Below are 22,716 nucleotides of genomic sequence, written 5' to 3'. Positions count from 1 at the left end.
CTTGAGGGCAGGTGCCTCTTCATATATTCCGCCCTATCATTCAGTTAGTATTTGCTCAGCTAGTGAATGGACGTTATGACTGGATATGGCCTCTGCTTCCTTATCTGTAAAATGGGGACAATAGTACTAGTACCGACCAAGGGGTGTTTGGAAGAATTAAATGTATTAAGAATACACATTGAGTTCTTGGGAGAGTGCCTGGCAAGTAGAAAGCCCTTACTAAATGTTATTTCATAGAGATAACAGTCTGTTTGCAATATACTACAGGGCTCCAGGGAGTGGCCATGGTTAATATGATAGTTAGGGAAAACGTGAAACAGTTACCAAGCATCCATTAAGTGTCAGGTACATACCAAGCTCTTTACGCACATCACCTCATTTAATCGTCACGACAGCCCTGGGAGAGGCGCCGCGTCCGTCCCTACCATAGAGATGACGTGGAGACGTGGGGCCCTTGGAGTGACAGCTGGGACACGGCAAAGCCGGCGTCTGGCTGCCTCCAGCACCAGGAAACACGTTCATTTTCCCCTTTCGTTTCTCAGTCTAATTCTTCTTCTCCCTACTGTTTCATATCCCACTATGCTGAGTATCTCATTTGCGCAACAGACACTTTCCCTTGAAGCGAAACAAGAAATAGGTGGGTGATGTCGAGTTATTTCCCTCCTGCCTGAGGCTGGGACCCGTGGTTGTTCTCAGGACTTTATGATGCAGCTGGTCTCCTTTGCTGAAAGAGCCCCTGAGTGCAGGCTGAGAAATAGTAAATGGTATCCCTCTTCCCTGAATTATTCAGGACTGAGTGCAGTTCGTCAGAAGCCACATGGCCTTCGTGCTTGCTTGCCTGTGGCCCTTTCTCAGGGGAAAGGTTCTTTGCGTGTCACGGGCACCACCAAGCCCCACTCTTGCTTAATCAGAATCAACTTGACCATCTCTGCCCTCGTCACATGCCTCTAAGCCCCTTTTCCTTTGCCAGAGCTGTGGGATTTGGAACCTGTCAAGAGCAACTCTTCTCCCCTCTGCCTGCCCGGCTGCTGTTTGCCCTGGGAGGTGATCACAAAGGGTAGATAACTAAACAGGAGCTCAGGAGCTATGTCAACCCAGGTTCAAGTCCCTACTTTCCCATTTCCCAACTGTGTGACTTAAGGGAAGTGAAATAACCTCTCTGAGCCTCAGTTGCCTCTTCTGTTCTGAAATGGGGTAGAGGGCTGGGTTCCCCAGGAAGCAGGCTCTGAGATGGAGTTTAGCATGGTGAATGTTTATTATGGAATGCTGTGGGTATCCACCCCTATGGGAGGGAGGGGGAAGATGTAGGATCAGACAGAGGGGGAAGCCGAGTAATGATGGAGGCCAAGTGACAGCCTCAGCCCAATGACCCCACGGGAGCTTGGGGGCTGAAATGTCCAACTAGAGTTGGCTTGCAGTGGGCCCACATGGCCAGACCATTACAACTTTGCCTTGATGGGTCATTGGATGAGGGCTGCCCCCGGGAGGTATGACCTTGGGTGAGGCAATCCCGGAAGGGCAGCTGCGGCAGCAGGTCCTTCCTGAAGGCAGATCTGGGTGGTACCTCACAGCACCTAGCACACAGTGTACATGGCAGTCTCAGCTTCATGGATTTGTTATGAAGATTCAGTTTTGAAAGATGCATGTAAAATGGTACAGCACTTGGCCCATTGTACATGCTCTATAAATGTGAGTTACTAATACTGTTCATGTTGGATGCAGCCCAAATCCCCCATCTTCCATAAAACTTTCCTTGATTTCTGGAGTTGGAATGAGCCCCTCCCACTCCCATCCCTCACCCACTTCTGCAGCAGTTAGATGTTTATGTTATTTCCTGCTGGATTTAGAGGTTTTGGCAAGCAGACCTGCAGCTTACTATTAGATTCCCAGTGCCTGCACATCGTAGACCCTCAGCTTGTTGAGTGACGGGATCTCCAAGAGCCTTTTGTGTCACTGTGTTATCCAACAGGCAAGGAAACTGAGGCCCAGAGAGAAGAACAGATGTGACCCATCACGGGGCCAGTTGGTGACAGAAACCTCCAGGTCTTCCGGGTCTCCTGAGGTCCTGAGTACCTATTTTTAATTCTTTTAGATACATGTCGAGGAGTAGGGTTGCTGGGTCATGTGGTAATGTTATGTTTAACTTTTTGAGGAACCATCAGACTTCCATGGCAGCTGAGCCATTTTACACTCCTACCAGCAATGTGCAAGGGTTCCACATCTGCATCCTTGCCAACACTTGTTATTTTCCTTTTTAAAAATGTTTAGCCACCCTAGCAAGTGTGAAGTGGTATCTCATTGTGGTTTTAATTTGCATTTGGCTAATGACCAGTTTGAGCATCCTTTTATGTTTTTGTTTGCCGCCATTTGTAGATCTTCTTTGGAGAAACAGCTATTCAAGTCTGTTGTCCACTTTATAATTGGATTGTTTGTCTTTTTGTTCCATACTCTCTTTTGATCCACATTCATCATCTCTCCTTCTCTTGAGCCCCCGACCAGCCTGGTTGTAGCAATAGCACCTTGCAGAGGTGAAGGAGCACAGACTTGCAGCCAGCAGGGTCTGGGTGGAGTGCCACCTCTGTGGGCCCTTGGGCAAGCAGCTTCCATTCTCTGAGCCTCAGTTTCCTCATCTATAAAATGGGGACACGGTCCTCTGTCTCCTACATGGACTCTGAAGATTGGAGGTAATGTAAGGGAAATGTTTGTCCCAGTGCCGAGCATGGGGAGGCCCCCAAAGAGATGGTAACCCTTTTTATTAGCTTGAATTTGACCCCTGCTCCTCAAGTTAATTTGCAGCTCATGGCTTAGCTCATGACATGTGCTATCTTCCTGGTTGCTTTTGCATCCACAAGCGATCTGGGATGGACACTGTAGATAGTGATGGAGGCAGCCATATAGCTTAGGGATCCTGTACCGAAGCAAACAGGGGGCAGGAGGGGGCCTTTTGCAACATCTTGATGTGATGGCTCTCTTTGCACCCAGCACGGCCTTTGGTGGGCAGCTGTCTCTCTCTGTCAATCTGCCAAACCTCTCCGATACATAATTCATCTTGATGCTGCAGTCACACTGAAGGCAGCAGAACCCAATGGGCTGGTGAGTTTGCATATTCAGGAGGAAGAGGGGAGCCTCTTATTTAGTTTCCCAGGTGCCTTTGGCTTAAGGTGAGGGCCAGTGACTCAGTGTCTAGTGCTGCAATCTTTCTTTGTAGCCGTGAGACACCAGGTTGAGTCATTTCCCGAAGACTTAAAGACTGTACTTGACATTGCTCCCCTAATCTGCCAGTTGAGACGCCAATCGCCCTTGATTCCAGGGCACTGCAGAACAGAGTGTCCGAAAGTGCAGCAATTGTCTTGCTACTTTAAAAATCCACTTGCACAGCTTCCCATCTCTCCTCCCATCCCCTCAAAAATGCAGCCCTGATTCTTTTGAAAGTCACCTTGTGGCATTGTCATCCCATGTCGGCCCCCCGCTTGAAGCCCTGTTCCTATTTTTGAGAGAAGGTTTGCAGATTTTCCTCCGAATCAGAATCTGTTTGCCTGTGGTTGGAAAACACTGCCTGGCATTTAGAGATGCAGTTTCCTTGGAGATGGAAACATCTGCCTGAAGATCTGGGGACCTGCGTGACTGCAGACAAGCTTTTGTGCCTGGCGGGAACTGGAGAACAGGTCTCTAGATGTGGAGCAGAAGCCATAGTCCTGTTTCTCTTTTTCTAAGCCAGCCCAGTGCCACAGAGTGAGACCCCTTTGATGTGGTAATGTGAGAATAAGAACTGAATTTTTTTTTTTAAGATCTCTGCCATTTAATTAACCTGTATGCTGGTAGCAGTTAGTTCAAGACATTTACATGAGCAACACACAGCCAAATTCCCTTTATATCTGCTCATGTCAAGGGCTTAGGGTAATAGTTGACTTGTTAGTTTTCTAGGTTAATAGGGAGAGGCTGGGTTTCATTCATTCTTCCAAATACTATTTCTTGAGCTCCTACTGTGTGCCAAGGTTTTCTCTAGACACTATAGATGTAGCGATGAACAAAACTGTCATGACTCTGCCCTCCTAGACCAGAGGTCACAAAACTATGACCTGTGGACCAAATCTGGCCCACTGCCTGGTTTTGTAAAGTTTTATTGGAACACAGCTTTCTTTCTGTCCTTCCCTATCTCCCTTCTTCCTCCTTTACTTTATTTCTTTTCCTTTCTTCTTCTCCCCCTTCATTCTTCCCTCCCTCTCTTTCTCTCTCCGAACTTCCTTCTTCTCTTCCCTCCCTCCTTCCAAATTACACATTACATTCACAGTAAGCATTTTCACGGGAAAAGCTTTACATACATAGTCAAATGTGGGAGTTTCTCCAACTCTGTTACTCCCACTCCTTTCTTCCGGTTCTTATTCTATGACCTTAAATACATCACAGGAATAGATAGTAAATATATTCAAACATTATGCAAATGTATCTATACATATTTATGTTTATATATATTTATATTTGTAGAGATGAGCTCACACTAGACATGTTGCTGGGCAGTTAGTTTTCTTCATAAATAGGTGTGTCTTGGAGTTTTCCACATCTGCTCGTGGAGAACAGGAGTTGGCAAACCAGGGCTCTGGGCCAAATCTGGCCCACTGCTTGTTTTTGTAAATAAAGTTTTATTGGGACACAGCCTTGCCCATGTGTTTATGTGTTGCCCAGGACGGCTTTTGTGCTTCATTGGCAGAGTTGAGCAGTTGCAATGGAGACACCCTGGCATGCAAAGTCTGTAGTATTTACTATCTGGCCCTTGTAGAAAAAGTTTGTTGATCCTGGCTATAGAGCTACCTCATTTTTTTTTTTAATACATTTTATTTATTTATTTATTTATGGCTGTGTTGGGTCTTCATTGCTGCACGCGGGCTTTCTCTAGTTGCAGTGGCTTCTCTTGTTGTGGAGCACGGGCTCCAGGCTCACGAGTTTCAGTAGTTGTGGCACGCGGGCTCAGTAGTTGTGGCTCACAGGCTCTAGAGCGCGGGCTTAGTCAGTAGTTGTGGTGCACAGGCCTAGTTGCTCTGTGGCATGTGGGCTCTTCCCAGACCAGGGCTCGAACCCATGTCCCCTGCATTGGCAGGCTGATTCTTAACCACTGTGCCACCAGGGAAGTCCTACCTCATTCTTTTTAATGACTGCGTAGTATTCTGAAGTGTGGATGCATCATATTTTATTAAGTCACTCCCTTATTAAGACATTTCCTGCTTTGCTCTCTGTACCGACTCCAGTGGGGACCCACTAAATAAGGCTGACCCTGCTGTGCCTCAGGTTTGACATAAATACTGGACTTTTCTGATGGGGAAGGTGGTGAAGCCTGAGCCTTCAACGCTTGCAGCAGAGACGGGCTGTGTGCCTTTTGCAGTTGTGTCCCCATGGCTGTCCTGGAGAGTGTCTTCTGGTGATAGCTTTCCTCCAGCCCTGGCCTGGCCTAAACTCTCAGGCCTTGAAGTCTGGTTCTTGGAGAGCCTGAGCAGATGCTAGCAAAGTGAATGGTCCTTTATTTCAGAGAGTTAGCCTGTGCCACACCTGCCAGTAACAGTACAGACCACTGTCTTTGATGTGGAATTACCAGGCAAGGCAGTGGTTCTCAGGAGTGTGGAGGTGGCTTTGGAAGGCTTCTTAACACACAGATGTCTGGGCCCCAGCCCAAAGGATTTGAGAAACTCTGGAGTCAAGAGTCTGACATAGTGAAAAATGGAAACTCAGCTTTCGTGGTCTCTCTCAAGGATGCACTAGGGGTCTTGGATTGCAAACAATGGAAGCCACCCTGGCTGACTTACACAGAGAATGGACCTACCTACACGGAAGATTCCGGGATCGCTCTCAGGATCCGCTGGAAGGCTCAGAAAGGAGCAGGATCCAGGGTGTCTTGGAGGCTCTAAGTAGCAGGAATGACTCGAAAGGTTGTTTTGGGGGTGAACCAGTAGATCAACCGAGCTTCAAATATTTTTTCCATTATGTGTCATGCCATTCAAGATTCACGTTCCCTAGAGATTCCAATGGGCCTGATTTGGCACCTGGTGACTTGGGATAGGCAACGTCTATCCCCTAGCTGACACCCCCAACGAGATTGTGCACGGAGGAGAGAGAATTGCCCCCAGAAGTTGGGGGGGGATGGTGAGTGCTTGGTGGTCACAATCAAATGTCCACTGCAAAGCAGCCAGACAGGCCATTGACTGAGATTAAATACCTGAGCTGTGCTGAGCAGGAAGAAATCCGTGGGCAAGCACGTTAAGTTACAATCCCTGGCGGGCCCGCCCTCTGTGTTATTTGATCCCCAATGGACACATTTTGTATCATAACAAGTCACTGTTGGATGCAAAAGTTGAAATCGGGTGGAAGGCCTTGGTATGAAAAGCAAAACAAAACGTTGATTTCAGACAACAGTGTTCAAACTCACACGGAAAATGTTTCAGACTTTCTTCTTAGAGTCACCATAGGAAAGTCATGACTTCTTGGAAATTCCGCACCGCTGGGATCGTAGTGCTGAGGTTTCACAGTGCTCACGCTGACTCATTTGCCCCGCACAGAAGCAAGGGGCAGACAGGGGGTCTGGAGAGGTTATCCCACAGTATAAATAAGAAGGCTCGAAGACTCACAGATGCTGACCCGCCCAAGGTCACGCCGTAAGTCTGGAGGAAAGAGGGCAGCATCACAGAACCATCACAGTGAGGATGGATGAGCTTTTAAGGATGATCTGCTCTAAGCCCTCATTTTACGAGTGGAGAGGCTGAGAGCCTGCTGAGGTTAAGCGGCTGGCCCCGAGTACCCAGCCGGCCCCTGTACTGTCTGAATCCTTCCCAAGCCCTCAGAGCTGGCACTGCTGCTGTCTGTCTCAGACTCTGATGGACGCATTTCAGTGTGGATCCCATAGAACCACCAGACTGAAGTATGTGCTTTTTAGGCAGGTCTGTAAAGATTCACTCCCAATTAATTTTCCCGGGGTAAAGGAAGCTTCTTTGAAGACTTCCATATGAGGCAAAATACTCACGGTTTCCCTGAAGAAACATTTCCAGCTGCCCTCTCGCTTTGCAGAGAGAAAGCTCTTTGCTGGCTCACCACTGGGCAGGCAATTGTCAATTCTGCCTTTGCTTAGGACGCTGACCCCAGGTGCTTTCATTGGGAGATATCAGGGTGTTAAGAATCAATGTGACGACATGCCTCCGTGCCCCAAGCAAATTCAGGTCTTAGGGAGGCTGCAGTGTATTTTAGGAACAAGAGCACTGAGGTCAGACAGAACAAATTTCAAGTACTGGCCTCTGCCCCTTACATGCTGTGTGACCTCAGGTGAGTGGCTTAGCCTCTCTGACCCTCTGTTTCTTCATCTGGAGTGGATGATGCCCATCTTAAAGACTAAAATGAGCTAATACCTATAAAGTGCTTAGCACTAGGCTAGGCTCATAGTAAGGGCTTAATGAATGGCAGCTCTCACGATGAGAGCCAAGATACCTGGACCGGAAACGGACAGAGTCCACTTAGCAAATCCCTGCTTTGAAAGGAAAGGGAACCAGCCTCAAAGGCCATAGTGACTTGCAAAGTAATGACAGAGCCAGGTCAGGAACTTGGCCTCCTGCTTCCCCACCCAGCAATATTAACAACTTAACACATGGCCCGCCTCGGGGTCACCCTGGACAGGCCACACTACCCCCAGTAGGGTGGGTGTCACCACTGGGGGTAGTGATGCTGCCGAGTTTCCCCTTCCCGACCCTTTCCCTCTCTGTCTCCTTTAGGGTTTCTGATTTTAGGGGATGTTTAGTTAAATGATTCCCTGCCCAGGGGGAGACCAAGAGAAGGGAGAAGAGGCCAAGAGCAGCCACCACTTTTTGGGCTTATGGAAGCCTGCCCACATCCTACTGGCCCCAAGGAGACAGCAAGAGCAGACCTTTGTACCAATTTATCTTGGAAATTGTCTTTTCTTCAGGCCAGGGGAGGGAGAAGGAAACCTGAAAGAAAACATCCAGCCACATGCCTGTGAAATCTCTGCCTAAAATCAGTCATCCTTTTTAATAATGAGCGCTGTCATGAGCCTTGGTTTGGTCGGAAATGATGGCCTGTGTAAATATTTGGTCTGTAACTGATTTATGGGTTGGGGAACAAAAATATAAGATTAGTTCCTAATCACAGGGATGCAGGAAAATCAGTGGGCCTGGATGCCGGCGCAGATCAGGCCTGGAAGACAGAACTGAGGATGGCTGTCTGGGTGAGCTCAGATGGGGTGGGGGAGGCCGGAGAGGGAGCTGTGGGCTTCTGGATTATTCCGTGGGACAGAAGCAGTGTTGTCCATGTCCAGGTCAGAAACTGGCCGAGACCAGCAAGATGCCCAGTTTGCAAGTGTAAAACTGGTTGTCCCTGGCCAGCCCTGAAATCAACAACTTGGACAGCTCCAGGTCTGCACAGGCACCACTGTAAAATGGGAATATATGCCATCAGCCACAGTGGAATTGACAAAGCAATTAGGAATTGGCTTTGAAGTCAGTTAAATCTGTGATCACACTCTGAGCCTTTATTGAGTTGTGTCTTGGGTACATTAGCTGTGGAGAACCCCAGTTACCTTCATTGGAAAATGCGGGTAATAATCGTTCCAAGTCCAATGAGATAATGTGTACGGAACACAGTGTCTGACCCGCAGCATCTCAGCGAGACCAATCTTAGTGCTGACATCAGCAGTCCCATAAGTACTGGAACTCAAACCCTGCCCCCCCCACCTGGTGGCTGATTCGGGCTCTTACCTTTCCTGCAGGCTAACTACTCCCACAGCCACCCCATGCAGCAAATGCCTCCGATTAGAAATAAATATATAGGGTGGGTGCCAGCCTGGTGCCCCCTGACCCCTGGCATCAAGGCAAAGTGGGTGCACTGGAAGGCTACCCCTGCCCCTGACTCACTTTCAGGAGGAGCCCCCGAACATTCAGGTGATGAGACAGTGGGCTCACTTGGACTTTCAGGCATTCATTTCATTAATTGAGCCCTTACTATATGCCAGGCCCTGTACTGGGCCCTGGGGATCCACAAAGAGCAAGTCAGACACGATCCCTGTCTCCCTGTCCTTCTGGTGCTTCCAAATGGATGGGACAGGTCCACGTTCATCAAATAATTAGAAAAACAGATGTGTATTCCAAAGCTGTGGCTGGAGCCTGAAGAAATGTCTAGGATCTATGACAAAACCCAGCTAAACCCAGGAGGGGTGGGGTCAGGATGAAGAAAGGAAAAACACCAAATAAAGTCCAGGTGGCAGGGTGGCAAGCTCTTGGGATGAGCCAGGCGATGGAAAGTGGGATTCAAGGGTGAAACAAACCAAAGGGCTGGTTTGTTTCAATTTTCCTACCTTCAGGTAAGTCCAGACCCTACTAGGACAGGGGTGGGCAAGCTGCGGCCCACATTTGGCCCAGGGCCTATTTATATGGATAGCTTTATTGGAACATGCCCTGCCCATTCATCCACCTGTTATCTGTGACTGAGCCTGCGCTACAAGGGCAGAGTTGAGTAGCTGCAACAGAGAGCATAGGGCTTGTGAAGCCAAAGATACGTACTCTCTGGCTGTTCACCGGAAGTTTGCTGACCTCTGCAACCGGAACATCTTTCCTTTCCTCTCCTGATCATTTTTTTGTCTCCTGTACTCATCCTGGATCTGAAGCGTGTCTTAGTTGATGGGAGGGGAATGTGTGTATGAGGACAGTTTGCTCTTTCCCGAAATCAAGTCTTAGTAGAAAGTCTGTTGGATATTGAGAGCTGATCTGTTACTGAGCAAAGTTTAACCTTAAAAAAAAAATACTATGTATCTGTGCTTAAGACATTTTATGTTTTTCAAGTGCATATTTATATATATATATGTTCGTATATAACATATATATTTATATATAATGTATTCATTTAATTATATATAATATGTAAAGATACAAAAGTATACATATATGTTTAGTTATATATCATGTAATATATAAAGATATAAAAGTATACATATATGTTTAATTATATATCATATATAAAATATAAAGAGTATAAACATATATGTTTAATTTTGTATAATATACAAATACATACCATCCATACAATTTATATAATATTATATATAATTAATATTATATAAAAACATAATATTGTATAATTAAACATATATATGTTTAATTTCTAGGAATCTATAAACTACCACATTTTAATATCTGTCAACTAAATCTGAGATACCAGTTGCCAGTTGACTGGTACCAGCCATTTGGGAAACAAAAACCCATCTCAAATTTGATCTTCAATTTAAAATTTGAAAAAATAATGAAACATCATTGAAATATTAAGTAACAATTGAGCACAGTATTCCATGACCATACCTCTGTTTTCTAGAGTATTTTTTTTCATTTCAATAAAACAAAGAAGAGAAATTCAAGCAAAAAATACAGTATGTCATTTAAAGATTATCTTTTATTATTATAAAAGAATACTCCTGTTACTAAGTTCAAAAGGCAAAGGAAAGTCTAAAAGTAACAAAGTACCTACTCTGGAAATTCCAGGCTGCCAACTGCCTCTCCTATAACCTTAGACGTGAGTGTATCCATCTAAGACTGGGGGTCCGTATGACACACCGACTTAGGAAGCATCTCCCATCTCTTCCTCTCGCCTTCCTCACGTTGAATTGGCCAGCAAGTCCTGGGAGAGCTGAGTCCCAAATACCTCCTCTCCCTCCACCTCCATGACTGAGACCTTGGTCCAAGGCGCCACCATCTTTCGCCTGGGGGCGTCCAACAGCCTCCTGTCCGGATCCCCTCATCCCATTCTTGCTTCCACCACAGGTCAATTCTCTACTCACTGGGCAGAGCGATCTCTTAAGAACAGAACCAGAGTTCATCACCTTCCTTCTTAAACCTCTCCAGCAGGTTCCCATCGCTCTCACAATCAAACCCCCTCTCCTCACAGTGGCCCCACTGTCTCTTTTCTCCTCCCTCACTGTGAGGTGACCTGCCCTGGCCTTGACCTTCCCTCACTGCCTGGGCTCCTCTCCCTCTAGATCTTTGTAAGTCTGGCTTCTCGACATGCAGGTCTCAGCCTAGATGCCATGTCCCCAGAGAGGCGCGACCACCCAGTCACTACACCCTCTGATTTTAATTCTCCATTATTATTATTAACCAGTATTCCCTTATTGTTTCATCTGTTTGTCTGTACCCTCACCAGGGTACCAGCCCAGGGAAAGTGTGGCTCTTGTCTGCCTCCTTCATTGCTAGAGTCCAGCACCTCATTGTTCTAGGAGTATTTATTGGATTCATGTTTTTCATTAATATGTATCTTTTTTTAAATTAAAATTATTTATTTATTTTTGGTTGCATTGGGTCTTCGTTGCTGCGTGCGGGCTTTCTCTAGTTGCGGTGAACGGGGGCTACTCTTCGTTGCGGTGCGCGGGCTTCTCATTGCGGTTGCTTCTCTTGTTGAGGAGCACAGGCTCTAGGTGCGCGGGCTTCAGTAGTTGTGGCTCGCAGGCTCTAGAGCGCAGGCTCAGTAGTTGTGGCGCACAGGCTTAGTTGCTCCGTGGCATGAGGGATCTTCCCGGACCAGGGCTCGAACCCGTGCCCCCTGCATTGGCAGACGGATTCTTAACCACTATGCCACCAGGGAAGCACTCATATATATCTTTTAAAAACACAAATGAAGTCATACTGTATACATTGTTTATTTATTTATTATTTTTTAATGTTTCTTTATTGTGGTAAAAGTCACATAATATAAAACATACTGTCCTAGCCATATTCAACTGTACAGTTCAGTGGCACTAAGGACGTCCACATTGCTGTGCAGCTCTCACCATCATGCATCTCCCGAATTTTTCACCTTCCTAAACTGAAACTGCCCATTAAACACTAACTCCCCATTCCCCCTCCCCACCCCACCCTCACCTCCCGGCCCCTGGCATCGACCACTGTACTCTCTGACTCTATGAATTTGGCTATTCTAGGTATGTTGTATAAGTGGAATCAAACAGTAATTATCTGCACCTAATTGTCTACATTGTTTTGCCTTTTCCTTCACTTAATAATAAATGTTGGTGTTCTCGCTATCCCGATTCTTTTAAATCCCTACACAGCTCCATCAAATGGAGTTACCGTTTAATACCATTTCATGGACCAGCCCCCTGTGATGCATGTTTTAGCTATGTCCAGTCTTTTTGCGAAGCACTTAATTTTACTATTGGGAGAGGAAGGGTGACTATCAGAGAGGAGAGAGAGATGAGATGGAGCAGATGCTCTGATAGCAGAACAGTGATCACCTCACCCTGTAACGCTGGGAACAGGGTTGTTTAGAGCAGCAGAGTCCAAAAGAAGTTTCAGTGATGATGGAAATGTCTTGTATCTGCTGTGTCCAACATGGTAGCCAGCAGCCACATGTGACTTTTGGGCATTTAAATTGTGGCAATTCGAGACTGATGAACAGAATTTAGAATTTTATCTTACTGAATTTAAATTTTAGTAGCCACGTGTGGCTATGGCTACTGTATAGAACAACACAGATTTAGACAAAGGGCTTTAGTCTTACCACTCAGGGATGTGGCCACTGCCTGACCCTGGATGATTCAGGCCACCATGACTGGGCCACAGGGAGAGAAGGGAGTAGGAAGGCAGAGTGTTCATTATTTAGATGCAAAGGTCAAGACAGACGCTGTCACTTGAGGGAAAATAAATCCCAAGCAGACTCTGGTTCTTGTCAGGATTTTTTAATTTTATTTTTTTGTGTGATTAACATCTGTGGACAGGGAGTCTAGAACAGGGATTGGCAAACTTTTTCGGTAAAGGGCCCCTTTATGGGCCATACAGTCTGTGCTGCAACTAACTCTGCAGTTGTCAAGCTAAAGAATTAACAGACAATGTGTAATGAATGGGCATGGCTGCGTTCCAGTAAAACTTTATTTACAAGAACAGGCTGAGGGCTGGATTTGGCCCACCGTTGGCCCATAGTTTGTCAACCTCTGGACTAGAAGAATCTGGCTGGATCTGCCCAGTTCAGACCAGCAGGCAGCTTCCCAGAGTACAAAGGGAGAACAATGCCCCAGGCATAACTCAGGGTTTCTTACATTTTGCACACCCAGCCAGGGTACAAGGCAGCCTGGATGACCTACTTCCAGTGAAAGACAATTTCTGGTGGGTCACACCTGAATTTGAGATTCCTGCTGTGCTTTGGTGACCAGCCATAAAGCAGGTGTGGAGCACACTCCTGTTTTCTGGCCAGGTCTGTACTGGTGCAGAAGTGATGATACACAAGGTGGGGCTGCTGAGAACAGAGGTTGGGCTCCTTTTTATGCCCCGTGGTGTCTAACACAGTGCATTACACTTAGAGTGTGCTTGGGTGGCCTGTGCCGAATTTGCAACCAAGTGCCATATCATCTCTGTGAGCTTCAGTTTTCCCATCTGTAAAATGGGTATGACTGTAGAACCTTCTCCACAGGGCTGTGGGGAGGATCACGTGAGTTACTGTGTGTGCAGGGCTGGTGTCTGGACTGCAGCGAGTGCTCAGGGCATGACACGAATGCAGGTGCTGAGCTGTTGATGGCAACGTAAAGGCAGATGGTTCTGGAGGGCTCAGAGCTGGTCATCCTCGAGCCGAGCCTTTAAGGATGTGCCAGAGAGAAGATATGATAGGGTTCTAGGAGAGTGAAGGCATGGAGGAGCTGAGGTAGAGCTCATTCGAGGTAAGAAGACACAAGGAAAACAGAGTTGACGTCACGTGCCTTCATGAAGTAGGAAATTGACTGGAAACAATACAGATTCATACCAAGAGGATGGTGCCGGGCCTCACGCCTCACAGATCCCTTTTATCTTGTGTGATCCTTTCCACACCTCGGTGATAGCCCTCTTTGAAAAACAAGGAGAAAGGCTCAGAATGGGGAAGCAACTTGCCCAAGACCACACAGCTAGCGCAGGGGGAGTGGGACCTCCATCCAGGACTGTTTGACTGCCAGGCCTTGATGAGCACATTATTGTATCGTCTGCTGTCCTCATCCACAGAAGACCAGCCTGCACACTTCAGAGGTCCCTTGGAGGTTACTTGGATCACTCCTAAGAGCCACATTTACCCCCAAACCAGATTCCATGACCTGGGAACCATCTTCCTCCCAAGCCAGATCCTGTGTCTTGGGAGCTGGGCTTGGTGGGACAGAGGCAGGCGGCATCTCTTCTCTGGCACCTTAGCAGTGCTGTTTTATACTTTGGGGAAACTCTGCTTTGGTTTTTGCAAGAATCTGTTCCCCAGTCCAGATCTCTGTGTGACCGAGGTAGGAAGGAGCGCACATGTGTCTCCTTTACAGAACCCTTGAACCCTAACTTCTAGTATGTGATGAAGATGTCTGGGTCCAGGATCCTGAGCTTTGGGGAAAACCCCCTCCCTGGTGCTGGACTGGAACGGCGTCACATGTAGTTGTGGGGATCTGGGCTCTGGCTTTGGACAAATTGAGTTTGAATCCTGGTGCTCTCTGGACTCAGTTACTTCATCTGTAAAACGGAACTGCCCATGAGGCTTGGTGATAATATTCACTTGTGCATTCATCCAGAATATAATTTCGGGGGCACTATGTGTCAGGCATTCACATTGGTGAACAAGATGGAGATGGGGCTTATATTCTAGTTCTAGAATATTCTAGAGAGCAAATGAGGAAATTAGTATACCACTAGAATAAGAATTTCATAAAGTAACCAGTCTCAAATCCATTCCCTAGTGACTATTCTGTCAGAGGCAGTGGGTGTTTCTCTTCTTTTAGTGATAAACTTAATCTGAGTGGTGCCAAGGGATTCCCTTAGCATATAATAGGCACTGATGGTGAGAGCCTAGAGGGGTCCTAGGAAGAACACAGTGGAGGGAAAGGGCTGCCCTGAGCAAGCATTCCTCGCTGAGCCTTTTCTCTGGATGCCTTTGAAAATCCTTTTGTAACTGCCCTTCTTCCAGGAGGGTTCATGCCTCCCCCGTCTGGTGTCAATCACCCCAGAGATGGGTCAGTGTGGTCCTCAGACCTTCATGTGCTTCTCCCGAGGCAAGAAGTCCAGGGTAAAGAGGAATTCTTTGGTCCTCTTTGTGGATACTTATCCATCTTCTCTTGATGTTGAGTCCTGACCTACTTCCACATGGGACAGACTTTGCCTATAAGGAGCCTCAGTCTGTGTCTAGAGGAAAAGAAATTTCTTGGCAAGGGACAAATGTGAGAAGAGCTCCCTAGCTCAGGTGCCAAGTACTCTGTGAGGCATTGAAGTCCATTATTTCATTGGATCTTCATACAACTCTGTGAGGTAGAGGCATTATTAGGCATTTTTACAGGTGAGGACATTGATGCTCAGAGAGGTTAAGTGACTTGATGAAGGTCACACAGCTAGGAAGGGGGAGAAATATGCTTCCTGTATCGCTATTATTTTTTATCGCTATTATTTTTTCTAATTATATAAAATACACATAGCATAAAATTTACCATTTTTATTTTAAATTTTATTGAAGTATAGTTGATTTACAATGTTGTGTTTAATTTTTGCTGTACAGCAAAATGACTCAGTTATACATATATATTCTTCTTCATATACTTTTCCATTATGGTTTATCACAGGATATTGAATGTAGTTCCCTGTACTATACAGTAGGACCTTGTTGTTTATCCATCCTATAAAATTTACCATTTTTAAGTGTACAATTCAATGGCATTAAGTACATTTATAATCTTGTGCAGCTATCACCACTATCCAGTTCTAAAACTTTTCCATCACCTCAGATGGAAACCCCAGACCTATTAAACAGTCATTTCCCATCCCCCCTTCTGCCCCAGCCCTGGGCAACCACGAATCTGCTTTTTGTCTCCATAGATTTGCCTATTCTGGGTATTTCATATAAATGGAATCGTCATATGTGGCCTTTGCATGTGGCTTTTTTCACTTAGCTCGTGTTTTTGAGGTTCATCTACATTGTAGCATGAATCAGTACTTCATAAGAGTGAATAATATTCCATTGTCTGGACAGACCACAATTGGTGTATCCATTCACTTTTTGATGGGCATGGGAGTTGTTTCCACCTTTTGATTATTGTGAATAATGCTGCTGTGAACATTGTGTACAGTTTTTGTTTGAACACCTGTTCTCAGTTCTTTTAGGTATATGTCTAGGAGTAGAATTGCTGGGTCAGATAGTAATTCCATGTTTAACTTGTTGAGGAATGAACCATCAGACTGTTTTCCACAGTTCCCGCCAGCAATGGAAAAGAGTTCCAGTTTCTCCATATCCTCACCACCACTTATTATTTTTTGACTTCTTGGTTATGGCCATCTTAGTGGGTGTGAAGTGGCATCTCATTGTGGTTTTGATTTGCATTTCCCTAATGACTAGTAATGCTGAACATCTTTTTATAGGCTTGTTGGTCATTTGTATATCTTCTTTGGAGAAATGTCGATTCAAATCTTTTAATTTTTTTTTTTTTTCTTTGCGGTACGCGGGCCTCTCACTGTTGTGGCCTCTCCCGTTGCGGAGCACAGGCTCCGGACGCGCAGGCTCAGCGGCCATGGCTCACGGGCGCAGCCGCTCCGCGGCATGTGGGATCTTCCCGGACCGGGGCACGAACCCACGCCCCCTGCATCGGCAGGCGGACTCTCAACCACTGCGCCACCAGGGAAGCCCAAATCTTTTAATTTTAATCTCATTTTTTAATCGGGTTGTTTGTTTTTTTTTACTGTTGTTTTAAAAAACTTTTTGTAAGGCATAAGTTTAATTCAGAAGTAAAGTGCACAATTTTTGTGTACAGTTTGATGCATTTTTATTTATCAATCCACCCAGGTGACCGTCACCCAATCAAAACAGAGGACATGTCCAGCCCCCAGAAGGATTCTTGGTTCCCCTTCCAGTCAGTAACCTCCCCAAAGAAAATCACTCTTCTGGGGTCTCTCACCATAGATTAGTTTTCCCTGTTCTTGAACTCAATGTAAATGGAATCATAATGGACTCGTACAACATAGAACTGTTTTGTGGCTGGCTTCTTTGGCCCAACACTGTATCTTTGAGGCTCAGCCATATCGTAGTATAGCAGTAGTTTCCTCTTTTTCATGGTCGTGCAGTAGTCAAGTAAACGAGTATACTATGATGTATTTATCCATACTACTATTGATGGACATTGAGATTTTCCCCAGTGTTTGCCCATATGAATGACATTGGCATGAATATTCTTACACAGGTCATTCTGTGGACGTGGGCGGTCATTTTGATTGAGGACATAATACCCTGGGGTGAAATTGTTGGGTCAGAGCATATGTTCAGTTTCAGTAGATACTGTCAAATTGTTTTTCCAAATGGTTGTACCCATTCACAGTCTCACCAGAATTTTATGAGAATTCTGGTTACTCTGTATCCTTTGCCAACATCTGGTGTTGTCAACTCTATTTTAGCCACTCTGGTGGGACCTATACTAGAATTTACTTGACATTTTTTTTTCAGCCAGTGTCTCTTCCTCCATCTCCTTTGTTCTTCCTCTTTTTCTTTTCCTTCTCCTTCTTTCTTTTCCTTTTCTTCCTCTTCTTTTAATTCTTCTTAGTGTATTTTACATAAGGCCGTATACTGTGAAATAACTGCATGAAATGATGGACTTGGTGTACAAAATCAATATTTCAAATTTCAACTTCTAAAATACAAAAACGGCATCCATGTCTCATCTAAAAGCATTGCCTGTTCCTCCACACCTGGGGAAATGCAGCTTCTGTTGTCTGACTGACTCATCAGTGCTCCTTTCTTTGCCAGGGCCCCTGTTGATTCTTGCCATGCTCTGGGCATGCTTGAGCCAGAAATGAGGGTTGTTGCCTGTGGCCAAGGACCACAATGGATTCTCAATAAACATCCTCCCAGTGTTAGGCTTTTCCAAACCTCCTCCTTCCCCAGGCTCGAGCAGCTGAGCCGAGGGTCCCTAAGTACTCCCCCCACCTCTACCCCCTCTCACCCAAGAACTGGTGTTATTCTTTGGTTTTGAAAAGGGTCTTTCCTGGAGGTCTCCTCTTGGGTAATCAGATCAGGCCAACTGCATAGGATTTAAATGGCCCAGTGTGAGGGGGAGGGGCAGATCACGCAGCTGCGGGTTAGGGGGAGGGGCAGCTCACGCCGCTGCGGGTTAGACCAGCGGGCATTTTCTTCCTGTTTGGGGAAATGGCTACTGGATTAGCACTTTGCTGCCCAGGGTGGTGTGTGAGAATGTGTGTTTGTGCCTGTCCTCCTGCCGTGCCTGCGAGGAGCCTGCCTGTTCCCAGCCCTGTCATTTCCTGCCAGTCGGCAGGGCCAGATGCCCCAGACCCCGTTAATGATATGCTGAGGGGTTTGGCTGGTGAAGGCTTTCAAGTGCAAGGGGACACAACCCCACACTTGAGGAAGCTGAGGGGCCGTGTGAGCCAGCGGCTCGGCTTAGCTCAAAATCCAGCAGACTTTGGGGAGAGGAAACGGTGCAAAGCCTAAGCATCAGTCTGGGGCTTCCCTTGGCAACCTTTGTGATAAAGGCTCTGAGAGGCTAGCTGGCAAATGGGCATCGACCAGGAGCCTTATGAGGGCAGAGCTGTCCGCCAGATCCAGACAGAGGTGGCCAGAGGCTGGTGAAAGAAATAAGATGCATCTCCGCCCTCAAGGAGCCCATATTTGAGAATTAACTGGGAAGATGCTGATAAACAGTCCTCCTGACTCACAGATCGAAACTGGGACACAGTCCTTTAGAATTCCCTGCCCGCCCCCCGCCCCCCCCGCCAGATGGAGGATGTCAGGTCCTAGCCTGAGCTGGGGCACATAGACGTGGTTGGGAGTCTGTGGACCCGGCATCTGATCTTGGCTTTGCCACTGTGGCGTGCCTGCTTTGTGTTAGGTGCTGGGGATACAGATTCTTCCCTCCTGTGGGGGGGGGGGCACAGGCCATGGGGGAGACAGACATTCAGTAACCACATAAGTAAATGCAGAATTCACATAGTGCTGGGAGCCCATGTAGCCTAGAGATCTGACTAGTTCTGAGGATTGGGGACAGTGTCTCTAAGGAAGGGATGCCTAAAGGTGAGTAGGTCTCCACTAACAGGATGGGGAATAGCGCCCCAGACAGAGGGACAGCATGTGCAAAGGCCCTGAGGTGGATGACAACTTGGTGTGGTCAAGGACCAGGGAGATGACCAGAGTCAGAGGGTGACAAGGTGACGGTAAAGAAGCTGGAGAGAGGGTGTTGAGGGTGCTATGAAGCTTTTGTAAGCCATGGGAAGGGAGAACAATGGAAAACCTTTGGAAGTTTTTAAGCTGAGGGTGACATGATACAATGTACCATTTTTAAACATCACTTTAACTGCTGGGTAGAAAACACATTGTAAAGAATTAAAAGTCAGATGGTGTTATTCAGCCATTAAAATGAATGATGTTTTGATACACGCTACAACATGGATGAACCCCAAAAACATGACACTAAGGGAAAGAAGCCAGATGCAAAAGGTCACGTATTGGATGATTCATTCCTTTTATATGAAATACCTGGAATAGGCAAATCCTTAGAGACAGAAAACATCAGTGATTGCCAGGGGCTGTAGCAAAGGGGAATGGAGTAATGGTTTCATGGGTAGAGGGTTTTCTTTTGGGATGAGGAAAATACCTGGGGGGCTAAATGGAGGTAGTGTTTGCACAGCATTGTGAATACTTAATGCTATTGAGTTGTTCACTTTAAAACGGTTAACCTTATGTGAATTTTACCTCAATACAAAAAAAACAGAGCAAAGGGAAACAAAAGTGGGATTAGGATTTTAAGAGGCAGCAGCAGCAGTAGCTTAGGTGAGGGAGGAAGGTGGCTTGGTCCAGAACTGTGGGCTGGAGATGGAAAGTAATGAACCAATGTGAAGAGGTGACAATTCTCAGGATCCTTTTCATTCAGATATGCTACGCAAATCAGGAAGGTTGGAAGAACTTTGCTAGATGCCAACGTTGGACTAGGCCTTTGTTGTCCCTGGTAAAACAAGCACATTTTCCTAGGCACAGTTTGTGGTCCAGCCTGCCATGCCAGAGAGCCCGTCCAGAAAGCGGCATGTCCACCCAGTGCGGATACAGCCCCAGAGGATGGAGCTGCCCGTGCCAGCGTTTCCTGTTGCTGCTTTCCCCAGAATTGGCCCCATTTCCAGAAAAATACATTTATGTAATAGACATCTAATATCTGTGAAGATCATGGAGAGGATGTTCCTTTTAACGGCATCTGCAGGATATACTGAAAAATAGCCACTAAATTTTAGTCACGGCCACAGTCATCCGACACAGTCGGTTGTGTCTGCTTTCCCCTCCAAGCATGTCTGGGTAATGAGCACAGATGGTAAAGGTGAATCCTACGTCCTGTCTGCAAAGACTTCCTTGGTGGGTGGAAAGCGATATAGAATTTCCTTCCGCCTTCTCTGATTAAATAGCCATTCATCCTCCCACTTTCTCTTCTTCCTATCCTCTCTTCCTCCTTTCTTTCTATCCATCCTTCCATCCTACCATCCCCTCCTCCTTCATTACATCCATCCATCCATCACCCTTTCATCCTTTGACCTTTTCACCCTTCCATCCATCCATCCATCCATTCTTCCTTCCATCCATCCTCCCCTTCCCCATCCTTCCATCTTCTCATTCTCTCTTTCATTCTATCCATTTGCCCTCCCATTCTTTCATCTTCTCATCCTCTCTGTCCTTCATTCATTCCATCCTTCCACTTTTCACCCTTTCCCCCTCTATCCACCCATCCATCCATCCATCCATCCATCTGTCCAACTAACATTTATTTATACACACCCCTTCTCTGCTCCATCTGTGGCCATGAGTGCAGCAGCATTGAGTTACGATTACACCTGTGCTGGGTTAGACTTCCTTCTTCTTTTTATTTATTTTATTTTATTTAAAAATTTTTTATTGGAGTATAGTTGCTTTACAATGTTGTGTTATTTTCTGCTGTACAGCAGAGTGAATCAGTTACACATGTACATACATCCAGTCTTTTTTAGATTCCTTTCCCATATAGGTCATTACAGAGTATTGAGAAGAGCTCCCTGTGCTGTACGGTAGGCCCTTATTTTGCATATAGACTGGGCTCTTCTTGCATGGGGGTCTGGCCTCATCACTTAGTGGCCCAGTGCCTCAAGGCTGCCATCTGTGTTTGGGAGATCATCATGGTACCTATTGCTGCAGGGTTTGACTGCATCCTCTCCATCTGCCAAGGGTCGTGGTGGGTTGAGGGAACTGCTGGATGTTTCAGGTGAAAAACATGGCTTGGCTTCTTCAAGGTTAAGCCCCTGCTATACAGACAGCCAGTCGAACCTGGTCATAGTGACGTTAACATCAGGTCACCTGAACCCTCATTCTGTGCTGGGCCGCGTGCCAAGCACATGATCCCGTAGAATCGTCATCCATCCTTCTTGGGTAGGTGCTGTGGTTTCCCCCATCGTCCAGGTGAGAACACTGAGGCACGAAAAGGTGAGATCACTTTCCTGAGGTCACAGTCAGGACCCAGGCTCCAGACTCCCTGACCCCAAAGCCTGAGAGTGTAACTCCTACACTGCACGCCCTCTGTGTAGACGCCTCTGTGACTCTCCACCACTGGACGCTCGTGTGGAATGAAATGCCGCCCCCGCTGCCTGCTCTTCTGCAGCTACGGTTCGGGGTGAGCCGGCCAGCGCGTGCTGCTCTAGCAGGAGGCGCCTTCCTGGGCCTTGCTGCAGACCCCCGCGGGGGGCAACTCTGCAGGCACACTTGAACTCCTTAAAGCTGAAGGGCAGCAGACCTCCTGGAGAGGGTGACTTTTAGGCTGCCTCTGTGGAAGGCCTCTAGTCTTAAATGAACACCCCTTCCTGGGCCCTCCATCTGGATCTGTGAACATTTGCGAGGCAGGTTTGCTTTGGCCACAAGAGGGCGCCCAACTCCTGGCCACACCTGAACAGGGCCCTGGGGGAGTTGGGGGTTGGGGAGAAGGCGGTGAGGTTAATTTTGGAGCAAACTCTCTTCAACTGATCACCTAAACTCCTGGGGAAGGGGAGAAATGTTTCAGAACCAGCCCAAGAGGTACATTCTATTCAGCTGGGGCCGAGCTAGGGGCTGAGAGCTCCAGCAACAAAAACCACAGGTTCCGACCCTCAAGGAGCTCACAGGCCTGGAAGATGGAGAATTAAAATGCAGCGTGATGAGTGGCCGTCTTCATCCAGATCGATCATTTAATAAACATTTCGTGAGCACCTACTGTGTGCCAGGCTCTGTGCTGGTTGCCAAAGACGGAGAAACGAACAATACAGAGTCACTGGCCTCAAAGACCCTCAGTCCACTTGGGAGACAGAGCCTAAAAGAACAAATTTGGAAAATATAGGAAAGTGCAGCCACAGAGATATATAGAGAATATTTTAGGAGGATGGAGGAGGAACACCAACCCAAGCCAGGAGGAAAGGGGGAGTATCAGGGAAGGCTTCCTGTAGGAAGAACACTCAACCCTGGTTGGGATGGACTGGGGTGTCAAGGAAGGCTTCCTGGAGGAGAGGACACCAGAGTTGTAAAAAAACATATGGGGCCTTGACCCGACAAAGAAGGGGAGGGTTTCCCAGGCCGTGGGAAGAGCATAAGCCAAGGGCTGGAGGTGAGGAGCCGCACAAAATATGTGGCTGGAGCCCAGTGGGAGGGAGCCGGAGAGGGTGGCAGGGCCAGATGGAGGTGGGGCGTGGTTACTGGGTGCCACGCTAAGGAGGTTGGGTCCCCCCCGCT

At 46.9% G+C, this 22,716-nt stretch overlaps 1 protein-coding gene across 4 annotated transcripts in view; it reads left to right on the top strand.

Annotated features, from left to right (window-relative positions):
• Positions 1 to 22,716, top strand: part of KSR2 (kinase suppressor of ras 2) — a 404,863-nt gene that overhangs the window by 211,193 nt on the left and 170,954 nt on the right. The window lies entirely within an intron of this gene.

Source organism: Globicephala melas, chromosome 13 (genome assembly GCF_963455315.2).
Source record: "Globicephala melas chromosome 13, mGloMel1.2, whole genome shotgun sequence".
NCBI lineage: Eukaryota > Metazoa > Chordata > Mammalia > Artiodactyla > Delphinidae > Globicephala > Globicephala melas.
The sequence above is the reverse complement of the archived record's forward strand: the minus strand, read 5'-3'. Positions and strand labels throughout refer to the sequence as shown.